At 40.8% G+C, this 18,731-nt stretch overlaps 1 long non-coding RNA gene across 1 annotated transcript; it reads left to right on the top strand.

The window, feature by feature from the left end:
* Positions 1 to 1,587: 1,587 nt before the first annotated feature.
* Positions 1,588 to 10,336, top strand: LOC105549551. The gene is made up of 2 exons (XR_001007559.1): positions 1,588 to 1,731; positions 10,104 to 10,336. It is a non-coding gene; the product is annotated as an uncharacterized LOC105549551 (long non-coding RNA).
* Positions 10,337 to 18,731: the final 8,395 nt, after the last annotated feature.

Raw genomic sequence — 18,731 nt, 5'->3', positions numbered from 1 at the left:
TAATTTTTAATTTTTTTTTTTTTTTTGGTAGGGATGATGTCTCTGTTACCCAGGCTGGTTGCAAACTCCTGGGCTCAAGTGATCCTCCTGCCGTGGCCTCCCAAAGTGCTGGGAATTACAGGTGTGAGCCACAGTTCCTGGCTAAGACGGAGTTTTATATACAGAATTATCAGGACTTCTTTTATATCTCATCCTCAATATGCAAATAACTAGTTCATTTAGCAAATACTTATTGAACGTCCATTATGTATGAGGCATTACTGTAAGCACTGGAATGAGTGCAGTGAGTGGGTCAGATATGGTACCTGCCTGGATGGAGTTTATGTTACAGTGGAAGCAAGTGGCCTCCAAAAGCTAAGCTATACAGAAATCTGACTGCATCAGTTATTTATAAGTGTGATGCTGAAAATAATGCAGAGTAATCTAGGGAGTGAGAGGGTGACTAGGGTCACCCATATGGTGGCTAGGTACCTGGATCTGGCATTGCACTTCTTCCATCCAAATCCTGGCTCCATGCACCTCTGGCTCTATGGCCTTGTCCAGGTGTGCACTCTCTAAATCCCAGTTTTGTTGCCTGTAAAATGGACATATTAACATTACCTACTTTAAAGAGGTGTTTTAAAGAAAGTGGCTACTCCTAACATCTCCCCAAGAACCAAGCACAGAATTTTGGAAGTTTTAATACATTTTCTTAAAGAAGTCTCTTTCTTGGCATTGTAAAACATTATCTAGATTCAAGTCTGAGTGGTTAAGTTATTTTATCCTAAGGCATCCAATGGCACAGATGGACATTAAAGTGAGAGAAGAACTAGCTTCATCATTGCCATTGTTCTCTACCGTAGCCCATGCAAACACAAGACCTGGCTGACTGAGAAAAGTGAATGAGGGGAATTATGTCAGAAATGACAGAGAAGGATGGGCAGGATTTCTGGCAGGCACAGGTATTTCTGAGTCAGAAATGGTGTGGTTAGGAGAGAATACTCTCAAGAAGGGGACAGATGGTTTCTGCGGCAAAGGGAGTTTCCCTCATTCAGCGTTGATGGAGAGAATAAAGGCCCTGGCCCCTCCAGTGAGGATATGGAGTAAACAAGACAATCAAGTCCGTCACTCCTGGAGCCTGCATTCTAGTGTGGAAGACAGACAGCAAATGATACATCAACATTAAGAAATTCATGAGTAAATAAAGATAATTTCAGGCAATAATAATTACTCTGAAGAACACGAAGAGGGGCCTATGATAGAAAAGGGGTGTAAAGGAGTTTGGAGGATTTAAGCTGAGTGAGCAATCTCATCTCTATTTTGATAAGGTCACTTTGGCTTCTGTGTGGATAACACATTGGATGCGGATAAGAATAGGAGCAGGGAGACCTCCAGTAGCAGGAGGCTGCTCTAGGGGTCCTTGCAAGGGATGCTGGCGGCTTCGACCCGAGTGGTGGCATGCAGATGGGAGAGGCAGGTGGACAGATGAGACAGCTGAAACAGGAAAAGCAGGCACAAAGGCAAACACAACACAATGTAACAGAAAGGGAGTTTAGAGCGGAAGGAACACTCCGGAGTCATTCTGGTCCAATTCTACAGATGAGGAAACCACATCCCAGGAGGCTGAGGCGGCTTGCCCAGCATCTCAGAAACCGGGCAGTCCCTGAGCCTTCTGACCTCACATCCTCTGCCACACCACAGTGGAGAAACCAGAACTGGAGGAGCAGCCAGAATGCAGAGAAGAAAAGAGAGGTACGGGTGCGAGGAGGAGGAGACCAGAGAGAGAGGAAAAGAGGCAGCGAAGGGGCAAAGAAATGAAAATGCAGGTGGAATGAGACAGAAACCACAACAGGTGAAAACAGGGATGGGGGCAGGCAGAGGAGAGGAGTGAGGCGGACCTTGTTGCTGGGATTATTTAGGGCGGATAGTTTCCAGTTGAGGTTCGGTTTCATAGCCCATTGCCTGGCTCCCTGCAGCTGTCAGGGCACCAGAGGCAGCAGTTGGAGCAGCTGCCTGCACCACCTGAGCCACAAGGACAACGGCAAGGGAAGTGCAGATGGGCAGGAAGTCCCTCTGGGTCAGAGCCAGGGTAGCCAAGATCACATTGTTCTTGCCCACCGCATGGGATGCTCAGGCTTCCCACAGCAGCTCAGAGATCAGACCCGTCCTTTATCCTTAGCATCGCCACCATCATCACCATCATCGCCATGCTCCCATTTCCCAGGATCATGTGCCAGGGGCTTTGCATGCATTTCTCTCTTTCATCCTCACAGAAGCACTGGAGGAAGGTATAGCTTTCCCCAGTTTACAGATAAAGACACGACAGCTTCATTCATTAACTCACTAACCTCATTTCAGAGCCAGGAAATGGAGAAGGGCCCTGCTGTCGTTTTGGTGTTTTTGTTTTGTCTTGTTTTCTCCTCTTGAAGAGGACACACGGAGCCCTGGGTTGATGTTGTAGGAGGTGTTGCTGCCAGGCACTGAAGGGATCCGGTGTTTTCCCCTTCCTGCAGCTGGAGGTCACTCAGCCTGGACTGATGAAGCCGGGGAAGCCTGTGCTCTGTCTGGTCCACACAGCCCCCTCAGCCACCCCAGGGAATGCTCAGATCCAGTTGCACAGGCAGCCCACAGAATACAAACAGAACTTTCTTTTAGAATTTTTGCGCTGTTTTATTGTTTCTTACGGACAACTACTGACCTTCTCTTTTTTCCTTCAAGGCCCCTTTCAAATGTCACCTCTTCTATGAAGGTTTTATTTCTTTCCAGGCAAAATAAACCACTCCCTTTTTGGTGCCCTCATAGTTTTAACTTTTGGCCTAAAGCGCTTGTTTGCCTCCACCATCAGAGCATGGGCTTCTTGAGGAAAGGGACTGTGTTTTAATCATTTCTGTATCCTTGGCATCTAGCACAGTGCTTGGCACAGTAAAAGCTGTCAATAAATGTTAGCTGAACTGAAAAGTAAAAAATGGAAAGGGCATTTATTGGGGCCAGTGTAAGTCAACTGTTTCCATCCTTGTTTCTTTAACTCAGAAACTCAAATGAAGAGGCCGGGCGCGGTGGCTCAAGCCTGTAATCCCAGCACTTTGGGAGGCCGAGACGGGCAGATCATGAGGTCAGGAGATCGAGACTATCTTGGCTAATATGGTGAAATCCCGTCTCTACTAAAAAAATACAAAAAAAAAAAAAACTAGCCGGGCGAGGTGGCCGGCGCCTGTAGTCCCAGCTACTCGGGAGGCTGAGGCAGGAGAATGGCGTAAACCCTGGAGGCGGAGCTTGCAGTGAGCTGAGATCCGGCCACTGCACTCCAGCCTGGGTGACAGAGCGAGACTCTGTCTCAAAAAAAAAAAAAAGAAACTCAAATGAAGAAAGACATTGTCAGTCTCATGAGGAGTCCATATTTTTTTCTATTGGTGAGAGATAAAGTAAATAGCATGTGGATTTCCTTTGGAAGAATAACAAATAAAATTCTTTTGTAAGGCTGCGAGTTATAAAATTAACTTTTTAAAATCTCCAAATTGTCATTTTGCAAGGAAGAAATATAAGTAATAAATATGAATATTCTTTTTTATTTCAGACTTTTGCTCCATAGGCAATAGAAATGAGATGGCCAATTACAGTATTGAAGCATAAGCACAGATCTAACTCAGTGCAGAGGCAAATATCATATGGCACATGATATTTTCATTTTTTTGTGTGCTACTATGAGTAACACTATTGCAAATCCATTTTATTTATGATTTGGTCTTTGTAGCTCCAATTTCATTATTAACGGAAATTTCATAGCATCATTCTTACTGACATGTACTGAAGATAAAAAATACTCTATATTTTCCTCATCTATCCTTGTCTTTTCCTTTATTAAAAACATAGCAAAATTAAAAAAGAACTAGCAATAAGCATACTGAAATCACAACTCAGACGCATGACAATATTCTATAACCATGACACCTGTCTGGGCTGCATCCAGCCAAATATGGATCCAAAAAAAAGGAATACTGATATTTATTACTTATATTTTTTCCTTGCAAAGTAACACTTTAGAGATAACAAAAAGTTAATTTTATAACTCATATCCTTATAAAATACTTTTATTTGTAATTCTGCCAGAGGAAATCCATATGCTATTTACTTTATCTCTTGTCAAAAGAAAAAAATATGGACTGCTCATGAAATTGACAATGTCATTCTTCATTTGCATTTCTGAGTTAAGGAATAAGGATGGAAACAGTTGGCTTACACTGGCCCCAACAAATGCCCTTTCCATTTTTTGCATTTCAGTTCATAGTAGGAGCTCACTCAGGACTTAGCTGGCAGAGAGAGGAGAGTCTGAGGCCAATGTGCACTTCCCAGCACAACATCTCACATCCTCCTCGTTTTTTATCACTCAAGATATTGAAAAACTAATATGCAAGGATGCTGTCATTATAGGGGTAATCCTCAATCTTCTCTAATTATATTTAAAATTATGTCATAAACTTCAGAAATTAGCAAGTATTAGTGTATACCTTATCATTAGCATAATCCAAGGTGGCCTCACCTACAAATAGAGTCATAATTATAAAAATTCTATCTTTCAACCTCCTACTTTCTCAAAATGGAATTTGTCCCCACTAAAAGTTATCCTTCAAAGTAGTGCTTCACCTGTGCCCACAAATACCTGTGGCTACTGCACAAATACTGTGTGGCTTCTACCAGGTTTTTCCTCCTGACCTAGCTCTCATATGTTGATATTTGTTATCCCGTCAAACCTTTCTGTTGCTCAGCTTTGCGGCATGGATGGTGCAAAAAAGCAAATGTTGCTCTGCCTGATACTGTTCCCAAAGCTGGCAAATTGCAGGATGTCACCATGGGGTAAGCTCCAAGAATGAAGGGATTAGGGGTGAAGAGAGAACTGACCTTTCTAACAAAGTTCAGAGTCCTGAGTTACTGAACTTTTCCCTAACTCCATATTAATTTCCTATTGTTGCTATACTGAATTACCAGAAACTTAGTAGTTTAAATCTGCACAATTCATTACCTTACAGTTAAGAGGACAGAAATCCAATCAGGGCCTTATTCAGCTATATAGTCAAGGTGTCAGCGGGGCTGTGGTTTTACCTGAAGGCTCTCAGGGAGAATCCTTTTCCTTTCCTTTTCCAACTTAGAGATCTACCTGCATTCCATTGCTCATGGTCCCATCTTCCATCTTTAAAGCTGACAATGTTGCAGCTCTCTAACCTTTTTCCCAAGAAATGTATCCCTTTAACTTTCCTGTTTTGCTTCCCTCTTCTAGCTCTTCTACATTTTTCTTTTTTCCTTTTTTTTTTTTTTTTGTTGTTGTTTGTTTGTTTTTTTATTTGTTTGTTTTCGAGATGGAGTCTCGCTCTGTCGCCCAGACTGGAGTGCAGTGGCGCGATCTCAGCTCGCTGCAAACTCCACTTCTCGGGTTCAAGTGATTCTCCTGCTTCAGCCTCCTGAGTAGCTGGGATTACAGGTGAGTGCCACCATGCCTGGCTAATTTTTGTATTTTTAGTAGAGGCAGGGTTTCGCCATGTGGACCAGGCTGGTCTTGAACTCCTGATCTCAGGTGATCCGCCCACCTCAGCCCCTCAAAGTGCTGGAATTACAGGCATGAGCCACTGTGCCTGGCTCTCTTTTCCACTTTTAAGGCCCCTTTTATTACACTAAGCTTTCTCAGATAACCCAAAACAATCTCCCTATTTTAAGGTCACCTAATTAGCAATCTAAATTCCATCTGCAAACTTAATTATCCTTTGCCATGGTTCTGAGGATTAGGACATGAGCATCTTGGGGGAGAATATTATTCTGCTACCAAGAATATATTTTTAAAATCTTTTTATTTCCATAGGTTATTGGGGAGCAGGTGGTGTTTGGTTACATGAGTAAGTTCTTTAGTGGTGATTTCTGAGATTTTGGTGCACACATCACATGAGCTGTATACATTGCATCCTATTTGTAGTCTTTCATCCCTCACCCCCTTCCCACCCTTTCCCCCTGAATCCCCAAAGTCCATGTCATTCTTATGCCTTTGTGTCCTCATAGCTTAGCTCTCATTTATAAGAACACATGATATTTAGTTTTCCATTCCTGAGTTACTTCACTTAGAATAATACTCTCCATTCTCATTCAGGTCACTATGGATGCCATTAACTAATTCCTTTTTATGGCTGAGTAGTATTCCATTGTATATATATACCACAGTTTCTTTATCCACTCATTGATTAATGGGTATTTGGGTTGGTTCCATGATTTTGCTGTTGCGAATTATGCTGCTATAAACATGTGTGTGCAATTATCTTTTTCGTATAATGACTTCTTTTCCTCTGGGTTGTTACCCAGTAGTGGGATTGCTGGATCAAATGGTAGCTCTACTTTTAGTTCTTTAAATAATCTCCACACTGTTTTCCATAGTTGTTGTACTAGTTTATATTCCCACCAACAGTGTAAAAATGTTCCCTGTTCATTGCATCCATGCCAGCGTCTACTGTTTTGTGATTTTTTGATTATAGCTATTCTTGCAGAGTAAGGTGGTATTGCACTGTGGTTTTGATTTGCATTTCCTTGATCATTAGTGATGCTCAGTGTTTTTTCATATATTCTTTGGCCGTTTGTACATCTTCTTCTGAGAATTGTCTATTCATGTCCTTAGCCCACTTTTTGATGGGATATTTTTTCTCTTACTGATTTGTTTGAGTTTGTTGTAGATTCTGGATATTAGTCCTTAGTCCTTTGTCACATGTATAGATTGTGAAGACTTTTTCCCACTCAGTCATCTGTTTACTTTGCTCTTTCTTTTGCTGTGCAAAAACTCTTGAGTTTAATTAAGTCCCACCTATTTATCTTTGTTTTTACTGCATTTGCTTTTGGGTTCTTGGGCATGAAATCCTTGCCTAAGCCAATGTCTAGAAGGGGTTTTCCAATGTTATCTTCTAGAATTTTTACAGTTTCAGGTCTTAGATTTGAGTCCTTAATCCATCTTGAGTTGATTTTTGTATACCGTGAGAGATGAGGATCCAGTTTCATTCTCCTACCTGTGGCTTGCCAATTATCCCAGCACCACTTGTTGACGAGGGTGTCCTTTCCCCACTTCATGTTTTTGTTTGCTCTGTCAAATATCAGTTGGCTGTAAGTATTTGGGTTTATTTCTGGTTCTCTATTCTGTTCCATTAGTCTATGTACCTATTTTTATACCAGTACCATGCTGTTTTGGTGACTATGTCTTATAGTATAGTTTGAAATCAGGTAATGTGATAGCTCCAAATTTGTTCTTTTTGCTTATCTTGCTTTGGCTATGTGGGCTATTTTTTGGTTCCTTGTGAATTTTAGAGTTGTTTTTTTCCTAATTGTGTGAAGAATGATGGTTGTATTTTGATGGGGATTGTGTGAATTTGTAGGTTTCTTTTGGCAGTAGGGTCATTTTCACAATATTGATTGGCAGTAGCATCCAAAGATATCAAATACCTAGAAATAAATTAATAAATGCAATGCAAAAATTCTATGCTGAAAACTACAAAACTGCTGAGGGAAATTAAAGAAGACCTTTGAAAATGTGGAAAATTATATTATATTCATGGATTAGAAGACTCAATATTGCGAAGACAGCAATATCCCCAAACTGATCAATAGATTCAAAGCAATTCCAATACAAATACCAGCCAGATTTTTATTAGAAATTGACAAGTTAATTCTATAATGTGTGAAGCATTCAAAATAGGACATATTAGTCATTTGTGGCAAATATTCATGCAATTCAGTTGAAAAAATTATTGAACTTCTACATTATTCCAATAGGCATAGTAAAAGAGGAAACAGCAGCATAACAAAGTGGTAAGACAGCCCTGGGTTTAAATCCTAACACTGTTGCCCATGATCTTTACACATCCACCAGACCTTATGGAATTCTTTAGGGGAAGGGTAGGGTAGGGATGAAGGATGGGTAAAATTTGAAATGACATAGAAGAGAGCTTAGATCTAACTCACACACTTCCACCCCTACTCAAACTACTGGATAAAGAAACACTGTTCTAAATAAATTTTTAAAGTGATACTATACTACTAAGGTGGAAGGCACCTTAAACAGTATTATATTTACCCAAATCCTAAATAGAGTGAAGTGCTTTGCTCAAGGTTACACAAGTATTATAGTGACTGTTATTTATCACGGTCAGACCAGAGCCCAAGCCCAATAGCCCGAATGTGAATACAAACTCCAGATCTTCTACCAGCCAGCTGTGCAGCCTATAGTTAAATCTCTGAAATCTGGAACTCTTCCTTGAAAACACGGGGAGAAATAACATCTTTTTAAAGGATACTTTATTGGGTAATAAGATAATTTTTAAAGTGTTTAGCAAGGTGCTTGACACATAGCAAGTACTTGCTTTTTTTTTTCTCTTCCCTTTTTTCTTCTCTGGCTTCTACCCCAGCTGGTCTCTTCTTAAATATGTACTCCAACATGTGCAATGGTTAGACATTTTGTTGCAAGTACAGAATTCTATTCAGGTTAACATCAGCAAAAGAGGGGAGGTCAGTTATAAGGATAGAGGGGTATCAAAGTCAAGAACTCAGCCAGGCTTTAGACAGTCACCTGAACTAGAAACCATAAAAACAGAAGACCTTTCTTTTCTATTTCTTTTCTCTGATTGTCTCTCCACATCCATTCTCCAACTCCCACCTCTCTGTCTCTCTGTATCTCTCTCAATCTCTCTTTTCTCTGCTTCTCCAGGATTGTGGTAATAGAAGATAGGAATTACACAATTCTTGACAGATTTCTTCCACTTACCAGCCAAGACTCAGTCACAATGTTTTAGTTCCAATACCAAATTCCGGGGAAAGAGAATTTGGTTTTGGTGGTAGGGAGGAGCACGGAGTCACATAATATACAGTAGTTGTCAACACTTAAGCTGAAAAGAGCGGTTATGGGGTTATTGTAAGTTGGGCAGAGAACCCTAAAAGTCTACTACAATATCCTGGCAACTTCTTTGTAGATATCTAAGAAGAATCCTTATCCGTAAGTGAAAGGCTTTCAGCTTAATGCAGTTTAAAAAGGGGCCACACCAAGGTGATGAAACCCTGTCTCTACTAAAAATACAAAAATTAGCCGGGTGTGGTAGTGGGTGCCTGTAGTCCCAGCTACTTGGGAGGCTGAGGCAGGAGAATCGCTTGAACCCAGGGGGCGGAGGTTGCAGTGAGCCGAGATCTCACCACTGCACTCCAGCCTGGGCAACAGAGCGAGACTCTGTCTCAAAAAATAAATAAATAGATAAATAAAAAAATAAATAAATAAGTAAATAAATAGTGGGGGGCCATAATGGGCAATACCCCATGTCTCAGTGTCTTAGTGCATACATTGAACATTTAGATTTTATCCAGTTCCAAAGCTCCCTGTTGATTTTTTAAATGCCCAGAGTCATGGCAATAGAATAAATTTTCTCTAGTCTCCTTTCTTGGCTTAGTCATGACAAGGCTGACATCAGATATTCTTGCCCTTACAACCTGGGCTTATGGAAAAATTGTTCTTAAGAGAATAATCTCATTTCACATAGGCTTGGCTCTAAAATAAGGGGCCCCTTTCATGGTTGCTCTGGAAATCTGCCATGAGATATACTATATCAGGAAATATTGGCTTAATGTTTTTTCTTCTATTCAACAGTTACTCTCAGAGTTCAGTTATTAGAAACTCTCCAGCTCAGCAGTTTGGTTTTCTGCATGTATACATGATTTTCTTTCTAATGAATGAATTCCATATGAGCTAATTATAGAAAATTAGATTTTTTTGCAGAAATTAGCATGGTTCTTTATTAGCAAAACCAATTGCATTTCATTAATTTTCTTCTTAATTAAAACCACTGGTATTCATGGGAAATTCAATGAATAACATGCTTTTCTAATGAATGTAAGCTTGTGCTATGCAAATACCAAAGCCATGCATTACTACAAGTGCTGCCCCAGGTCATTATTGTAAAATAAATAAATAAATAAATAAATAAACAAAAATAAAAACAAAACAAAACAAAAAAACTAACACAAGTCCTCTTTACTCTGCTTTGGAGTTTTATTAACCTGAATAGAAAATACTGCTGAGAAGTTTTAAGCTCAAGTCTCAGCTCAGCCATTCTTTTCTATAGGCTGTCTGCATGTTTGGAAGTCTGAATTGGTTGAAGTTGAAGAGGATGTGTATCTGAGGCACAGCTCTTCCCTGACTCATGTGCCTTGACACTGCTGTTGAGGTTTGACTCGAATCCCAGAGTTTTGGTGTGGATGAGCAGGGACAAATTGCTGAGCATCAAGAAGAGTAAAATTAAGCAAGTGGAACATATGCCTCTGCTCTGCACAGTGAAATGAAGAGTCAGCTGTTGAACGTGTGTGCGTCTCTCATTTTCCCAAACAGGATTAACCCGCCATGATTTATGAATTCACCTCTTTCTTAGAGGCTTCCTTTCTTTTTTGTTAGATCCTCCTTTGAGAGCATCTAGGGTCCTATCAAAGCGAGAAGTGACTTCAAGCAAATCCACACTAAGACGTGAATTAATAATGGCTACCAAGCACAGAGCTCTTTCCCCTGGCACACTCCTGGGAAACAAGCAGTTACAACACTTGTGGAGAGTAATGTGATAGTATACATTCATTTTTTTTTTTTGAAGTAGAAACATTTATATTTAGAAATTTAACCTTTAGTAATGTGTCCCACAGGAATGCTTGCCTGAGTGTACCAGGATTTTTATTGTAGCAGTGTTTCTCAAAGGAAAAACAACAACAACCTTAAAAAAAACCTAAGTGTCTATCACTAGGGAAATAGTTAAATAGATTATAGTACATTCATTCATACTATGGGACACTCTGTGGACAATAAAAGGAACAGAGTATACCTGTATGTTAGAACATGGGAAAAATGTTCATACTACCTGATTAAATGAAAACAGCATTTTTCATTTATGATTCAATTTTCATAAAAGAAAACAATACATTTTTATGGACTTATATATGTGTTTTATGCACACAATAAAAGATGCAGATGGGAGGCTGAGGTGGGCAGATCATGAGGTCAGGAGATCGAGACCATCCTGGCTAACATGGTGAAACCCCATCTCTACTGAAAATACAAAAAATTAGCCGGGCATAGTGGTGGGCACCTGTAGTCCCAGCTACTCGGGAGACTAAGGCAGGAGAATGGCCAGAACCCGGGAGGCGGAGTTCGTAGCAGTGAGCCGAGATCGCGCCACTGCACTCCAGCCTGGGCAACTGAGTGAAATTCTATCTCAAAAAAATAAAAGATGCAGATGAATACGCAACAAACTGTTAACAGCAGAAGGTGGGTATGGAATGGTGAGTAGGACTTACACATTGGTATTGTTTTAACTTCCTATCATTAGAAGACACCATTTTAAATTAAAAAAATAAAAATAGGTATGGTTGAGTACAGAATTTCAGTTTGCAGTGATGAAAAACTTCTGGAGATGGATGAAGGTGATGGTTGCATAAGAATGTCACTCAACTGTATTCTTAAACATAATTAAAATGGGAAATTTTATGTTATGCATAGTTTACCACAATAAAAAAAATGGTAACTTTCACAAGGACATTTCCATTACATAAGAAGTGAGCAGTGTGAAGCTTAAAGATTAGTTTGGTAAAGGGGCCTGGGCAGATTGGAAGTCCTTTGAATGCGATACCAATTAATTCGATGTAATAGACCCTCTAGAGTTACAGATGATGTCTTAAACAGCATTTAGGATAAAACAAAGGGCACTTTTGGCTGAGAGCAGCATGGGAGGCCTCCGTTAGGTGAAATAGATATTGAAGGGAGGTTATTTGTGGTCTCTAAAGTCATGAGACCATTGCCCTAGTCCCCATCAGTCATAACTTTTTCTTTTGCCCTCATGAAGCCAAGCCTGCCAAGAATAATATATTTATGTCTTTATATACAGCTGCCTAAATCCATTTATCAACTATTTAAGAGTCTGTATTACATTTTTTGGCCATTTAATTGTATGGAATTACAACTTTCAAGCTTACACATACCATATTTGACATAAAAAGTAGTTACTGGTATCTATGAAATAAAAAGAAATAAGAGTCCAAGGGCAACTTAACACTTCCACTACCAAGGAGTATCTTTAAGTAAAGCAATCAATAAGCAGTTTTCAAGTGCCTACCATATGAGCCAGGTAGGACACAAAGAAACATAGTAAAGTGCCTAACCTTAAAGGGCTTACTACCTATAAAGGAAATAACCAGTACACAAGGCATTGAATTGAATTGAATTGAATTGAATTGAATTGAATTGAATTGAATTGAACTGAACTGAACTGGATTGGATTGGATTGGGTTGGATTCTTTGCAATTTCATACAGGGAGCATTTAACACCCACTAAAATGTCCCACTGTGCAAGGCAGTATGGGTTTGAAGGAGATAATAAAAATACTAATAAAATATGTTCCCTTTCCCACAAAACTCCCAATTTAGGGGACAGCAGGAAGGAACTAACTAAAATGCAAGCCAAAATGTAACCGTGATATAATAAATTATAAACAAATTTGCAAGGAGGACTAGCTTCATTCTCTTCATGTAATGCATGAGCATTTGTAAAGGGGTTGAACATAGGAGCAGACTGAGAGAAGCGAGGGCCATTCAGGTTGAGAGAACAGCATGAGCAAAGGCCTGGAGGACGGAAAGTGCCCAACTGTTCAGAGAACAGAGAGAGGTTCTTGTCATTTAGAGCGTAGCGTACAGGATGGGGCACAAGACTCTGCATGAGATAAATTAGGGGAGGGAGAGCATGGCCAGAGCCTTGGGGCACTTGCAAGGAATCACAGAGGCACAGAGTCCAAGGGCTGCCGGAATGCTCAACAGCGGCGATTTTGTGCACAAGAAGCCATCCTTCTCATCCAGGTTACTGCACCAGCTTTCCATCGTTCCCTCCATTCTATTTCCACTCAGGCCCTCTCTAATCTGTTCCCACACTGCGATCACAGTGGTCCTTTGGAAACTGCAAATCAGATCAGGTCACTCTTCTGGTTTTCTTCTCTTTTAGAATAAGTTCAGAATGTTAATATGGCCTCTGGTGTTGTGCACAGCAGGTCTTCCGCACACATCCCCCAACCCCCACCTGACCTTGTACCAGGACACCCCATTTCTCCAATAATGTTCCAGTATACTTGACCTGCTCCTTCCTGATCCTAGGCTGCTATGGGGTATCTCCTGTGCTAATTGTAATGCTGGAAAATAGTAGGTGGTCAATACACAGCTGTGGAATGCAGTAGGAAAGGTAGGCGTGCATGAAGGAATGAATGGAGTGCCTCTACAAGATTCTTCTCAAGCACCATTGTGCCTTATCATGAAGTGCTTGCAGGAGCCAGAAACTCCCTATTCTGCTTGGAGAGCAAAAGACAAATGGGCACAGATTCTGAGGTAAAGACAAAGGAAGCTGAGGATGTACACATGTTTGCTGACATTTACTACAATGTGCATTTAGTACATTTGGGATTGAGGGGAGTAGAAAAGGCCTGACATGGGGCCCATGGAGAATAAAGCATGCAGAGGAGCTTTGAGGTTTGGTCAGAGAGGATGAGTGGGCAGAAGGTCAGGGCAGTGCTGGGGAAGAGAGAGCAGAGTGCTAGGTAGACTCAGGATTGGTCAGGATGAGCATCATGGAAGGTCGGGGGATTTTAGAGAAGGAACAAGGGTATGGCTGAATTGACCTGCCATGGAGTTCTGAGTGGACAAGAGAATACAGAAAGAGGGATTACACACTGAGGGCGGAGGAAAGGCTGGCTGGAATCCAAAGGAGTGTGAGAGACATGTGTCCATGAGATTGCAATCACAGAGGCAATTCGGAAAGGTCCAGATCACAGAAGAGAAGACCTGCTCGAGGCAGAGTTGCCTGGTGGCTGGAATAGAGAAGGAGATCATGGGAATCAAGAGCAGGAAATTGTTGGTCCAAGAGCTGACGTCACTAGGGATAATAGCTAACCATTGGACCCTTTTGATGGCATGTATAATTATAATCCCACATGTATTTGTTGGTTTACTTGCTATTGTCTATTTTTCAGCATCCCAAACTAAATTATAATCCCCTCAAGGGCAGGGATGAAGTATGTTTCTGTGTGATATCCAGTGTCTGTCATAGTCAGAGATATTCATTAAATATTTGGAGAGCAAATGAATGAATGATTGAATGTGTGACTACAGCACACCGCTTCTCATGAAAATGACTCTGTTTATAGCAATTGTGTAGTACTAGTGGGAAAACACTTGAGATTGGAGAATAGTGAGGACATAGTTTAACCAAACCGTTAAGCTCCGGATTATATACAATTGTTTGTATGATACTTAAGTTGTTCTCTCCATTCTGAAAGTGTATGTACTTCAAGGGCAAGAGCCAAATCCTATATAATCCTTATATAATACTTCCTTTCTATCCACAGAGCAGTCAGCAGAACTCTAGAAAAATAACAAGCAGATGTATACAGCCTGGAGGGGAAGGTTTTATAGTGAAACAGACTTTTAGAGTTAGAGAAAACTGCCCCATCACTGATCTTCAGTAACTTGTCTCCTCATCTGTAAAGTAGGAATAAAAAACAGGATGCAGCACATAGGGTTTATGTAAAGCATAAGTGAGATAATGCATATACCCATCTGTCAGTGCCAGGTACATAGCACTCCATGTAAGATAGCTAAAGATAAAAATACGATTTTATCTATTTTTTGGACTGTGCAAGCTTCAGTTGGATTTAGGGTTTGTCATTGTTTGTAGCAATGACATTCTCATGCTCTTCTCAGCACCCTGGCCAAAAGGTTTGCTTCAGCAGCAGTGATTCCAGACCCCAACTCTGCTCTTCAGAAGCAGGTAGATCTGCAGGCTCCCGCAGCAGGGGCTGATGACCTCAGGGGCTGATCTGGGCAAGCACAGCTCTATGCTGCCCTCTGGTGGACGTATTTTGGGCTGCCCCTTCCCTGCCATGGACTTGCTGCGGTGCTGACATTAAGGTGCAAAGATAAACTATAAGAAGAGCACCTATGAGGAGATTCTTTGGAGATCACAGGGTAATGAGGGAGGAACGCACTCCACCAATTGTTGTGTTTGGTTCAGTTTCCCAGTTGTACGATCCTACTTCTAACAAGGGAATGGCTATTTCTGCACCAATGAAAAACTCATGACCTCCAAGGGATTTTGGAGGTCAGTCAAGGTGGTTCTGAGGCTCTGAGAAGGGCAGCGTTGAGCCTAAGCTCACACAGTTAAACGATGACTTAGGCCTCTTAAACTGTGTATTATAACCATTTGCAGATCACTTTCTTTCTGTAAGGAAAAAGTCACAGGGCTCACCATGAAATGCAAATTATTCTAGAAGGGCATCTGTTTTGCCTCAGCTGAAAGTAATTGAAATGGCCATAATAGACCCAGGAGCCATGTTTATGTCTTCTCTTTTCCTCATCTATTACAGCCAATAAATAAGCAGGCTCTTTGGTGTTCCACGTCATGTGTCTTAGTCACTGTGCTCCATCTCATCTGCTACTAACTGGCTCCAGTCCCTATCTCTGTTTGGATGACTACAGTTGTCTCCTAAGGGCTCTCTCTGCTTTTCTCCTCCCAGCTCCTTCACAATCCTCTCTCCTCCCAGCAGCCAGGATGGGCTGATACAAGTCCTGTTTAAAACTCAACACTTCACCTTGGCCTAGGCATCCATATGTGAATTCAATCTCGTTGTATACCCATGCCCCCTTGGCTCTCCATATTCTAGCCAACCTGAGCCCTCTTCCATCCCTCCAACATGGCCAGTCTTTGCCTTTGCACTTGCTGTTCTCTCTGCATGGAATAGTCTTCTCTGCACACTTCTCATGGCTGGCTCTTCCTCTTCTTTCATCTCAGTATAGATGTCTCCTCTTAGAGAGGCTGACAATAACCACTGTATCCAAAAGAACCCCTTCCCCCAACATTCTCCTTCCCCAATATGGCAGTTCTTGATATGTGTTTCTATGAATTTCCTCTGTAACAGTAATCACTACCCATCATTATCTTGTTTATTTGCTTAATGCATGTTCTCCATTAGAATATAACTTTCAGGAGGGCAGACTCTTTGCCTTCCCATTGCTGCAGTCTTCTCAGTGTCTGGTACATAACAGATACTCAAACAAGTGCTTAGTGGAGTGGAAGAGGAGTACTTTATAGCTTGTGGCATTGGCTAACTTTTTATAACCTGGCCCCATCTGCAGCTGCTCCCCTGCCATACCCAGCCACATAGAATCATCTTGATCAGATCATTCCCTTATGTTGGTTGACTGAATGAATGAGCACATTTAAGGGATCTCATTTTCCCTATAGCATGCCCTGTGTGAATGTTGATATATGCATAGACAAAGCTTTATATGTTTACACAAAATCACATTCCTTCCTCCATGTAACTTATAATCATGAATTTGAATTCCTTTCTTTATCCATTGCTGTAAGTCATAGTAACAAGATTTGATTGTACTAAATGCCATCCCATCACATTAATACAGACTTGATATTATGTTTATTTAATGAAGGTTTCCCCTGAAACTAGGCACTCCGGAATTGTTTCCAAGAAAAATAATTGAATAGGGAAAGAGACTGCAGTTGCCATTAAAATTAAAACCAGAAATCATTTCGTGTGTGTTATTCTTCCCTGGTTCCACCTCCAGCAATGACTGGAAACAGGTCCTTAAGGGCAAGTAATAAGAATGAATGTCATAAGAGTCAGAAATAATGAACCAATATCTTGCAGAAACACTACAGCATATGCCAACACAGAAAGAGGGTTGGGTAGGAAAGTGTGTGCATGTGAAAAAATAAACATCCCAGTAACGAAATACGCAGAACCACATTGATACATATATACACAATGTCAGATTCCTTTTGACTCAACAACAATAATCTGGTCACACAGAGTGAAACTGCAACCCTATCTGGCCCTTGATGCGGAAGGTGCTGAATCACCTGCCCAGGGGAAACTGCAGACATTTAGCACTTTCAAAGATGAGAATGAGCTAATAAAATTACAGTCTGGCTCACTAAGCAAACATCACTGTATGCCAGCCTCTCTTTGAAGCAAACCTGCTTTCTCAAATGCACACCACGACTTGCTCTCCATGTACCATATCCCTTATGTCAGTGAACGCCTTTCTCATGTCTATGAATGTCCTTCTTGATAGCATATGGAAAATGAAGAGAAGGTGAGTTGAGAGGGGAAGGAGTGGAGAATAATAACATTTACCTAGATTTGTCATCTACTATTTCTATTAATTACACTGGGGTTTCATCTCCTGGATCTTGTTGTTGCTTTAGAGTAAAAAGCATTTAGTTTACTTAGATGATAGCCAAATACTCTTTTTTTTAAAAAAAATACAGTTAGATGGAAGGAATAAGTATTAGTGTTCAAGGGTGACTAGAGCTAACAATAATTTACTGTATATTTCAAAATAGCTAGAAAAGATGTGGAATGTTCCCAACACAAAGAAATGATACATGTTTGATGTGATGGATATCCCAGTTGCCCTTATTATTCCACATTACATGCATGTATCAAAATACCACATGTATTCAATATACATACACCACTATTACATATAAATAACAAATATTAGAAAAATACTTTTTCTGTCCTCAAATACTTTGACCTTTTTTTATTTACATGGCTGCTACTCAATATGTGAGAAATTTATGCTTTCTAGTTTAAGATTTGAATGCTCTAGGAAAACCCGTGTCAAAGGTAAGTCTGCAGCAGGGAGCGGGGGCTAGCAATGAAATCAAGATTAGTAATCCCGAGACCTAACATGCTGAATAAATTTAATGAAGAATTTGAAAGAAGGAATTGTATCAAAATACACATCAGGCAAGCCAGGGACAGTTAACCAGATGACCCGACTTTCCTCTTCAGGAATGCTGGGTCACAGAAACTGGATTTGCTGTAGTCTGTCTTTGTTGCAGAAAGAATCTAAGAAGTCAACATGGGGCTCCGCTTCAGACGATGAAGCTCTAAAATGACTTCAGTTGATGGGTGAAGCCTCAGCAGGTTTCAGAGAACAAGCAGATGGGTTGACAATACTCAGAAAAGCATCCATTTTTCAGTGAGGTTTCCTTCTAAGCTACATCCCACACAGCAGCTTTGTGAATGCCTTCATCCCACAGCTCAGCAATTTTGAACCAGAACAAGTTTGCGTAAAGGGTAAGGATGATCTGTCTAAAATGGTTTGCGTAAGAATGATCTGTATAAGAAATGAAAACAGCAGGTGTGTTCAAGGAGTCAGACTTCTTAGACTCTAAGCACCCCTCTGTCTTACAATACCTTGTAACTTTGGAGAAATTCTTCAATCTGGTTAAACCTCCATTTTCTTGTTTATAAAATGCAAATAACTAATTCCTGCTGGATCTCTCTATCTCAGTGGTTGTGAAGTTCAAGTTAAACTGAAAGCTGTGTGAAAACTAGAAAAGCCTACAATAGATAAGACAGCATGAGACGAGTGTGGGGCTAATAAATGTTGATGGGTCACAGGCATGGGTTCTCAAGTTCCTGCCCAAAACCACATGAAGGAGTGGTTTAGAGGAGCCAGTCACCTCATGTCACTGGAGAATGGACAAGGGTCTTTGGTCTCAGTTATAATGCTTAGTAGGTACCCAAGCCCAAGGGAACAAGGTTCCATGCAAGTGTCAACACAGCTACCATGAATTGCTCAGAGCAGGACCTAAGTCAGGTGATTTAGGCCTTCCAAGCCTTGTTTACTCTTACAGAAAATG

The sequence above is a fragment of the Mandrillus leucophaeus genome, unplaced genomic scaffold (genome assembly GCF_000951045.1).
Source record: "Mandrillus leucophaeus isolate KB7577 unplaced genomic scaffold, Mleu.le_1.0 Scaffold443, whole genome shotgun sequence".
Lineage (NCBI taxonomy): Eukaryota > Metazoa > Chordata > Mammalia > Primates > Cercopithecidae > Mandrillus > Mandrillus leucophaeus.
The sequence above is the reverse complement of the archived record's forward strand: the minus strand, read 5'-3'. Positions and strand labels throughout refer to the sequence as shown.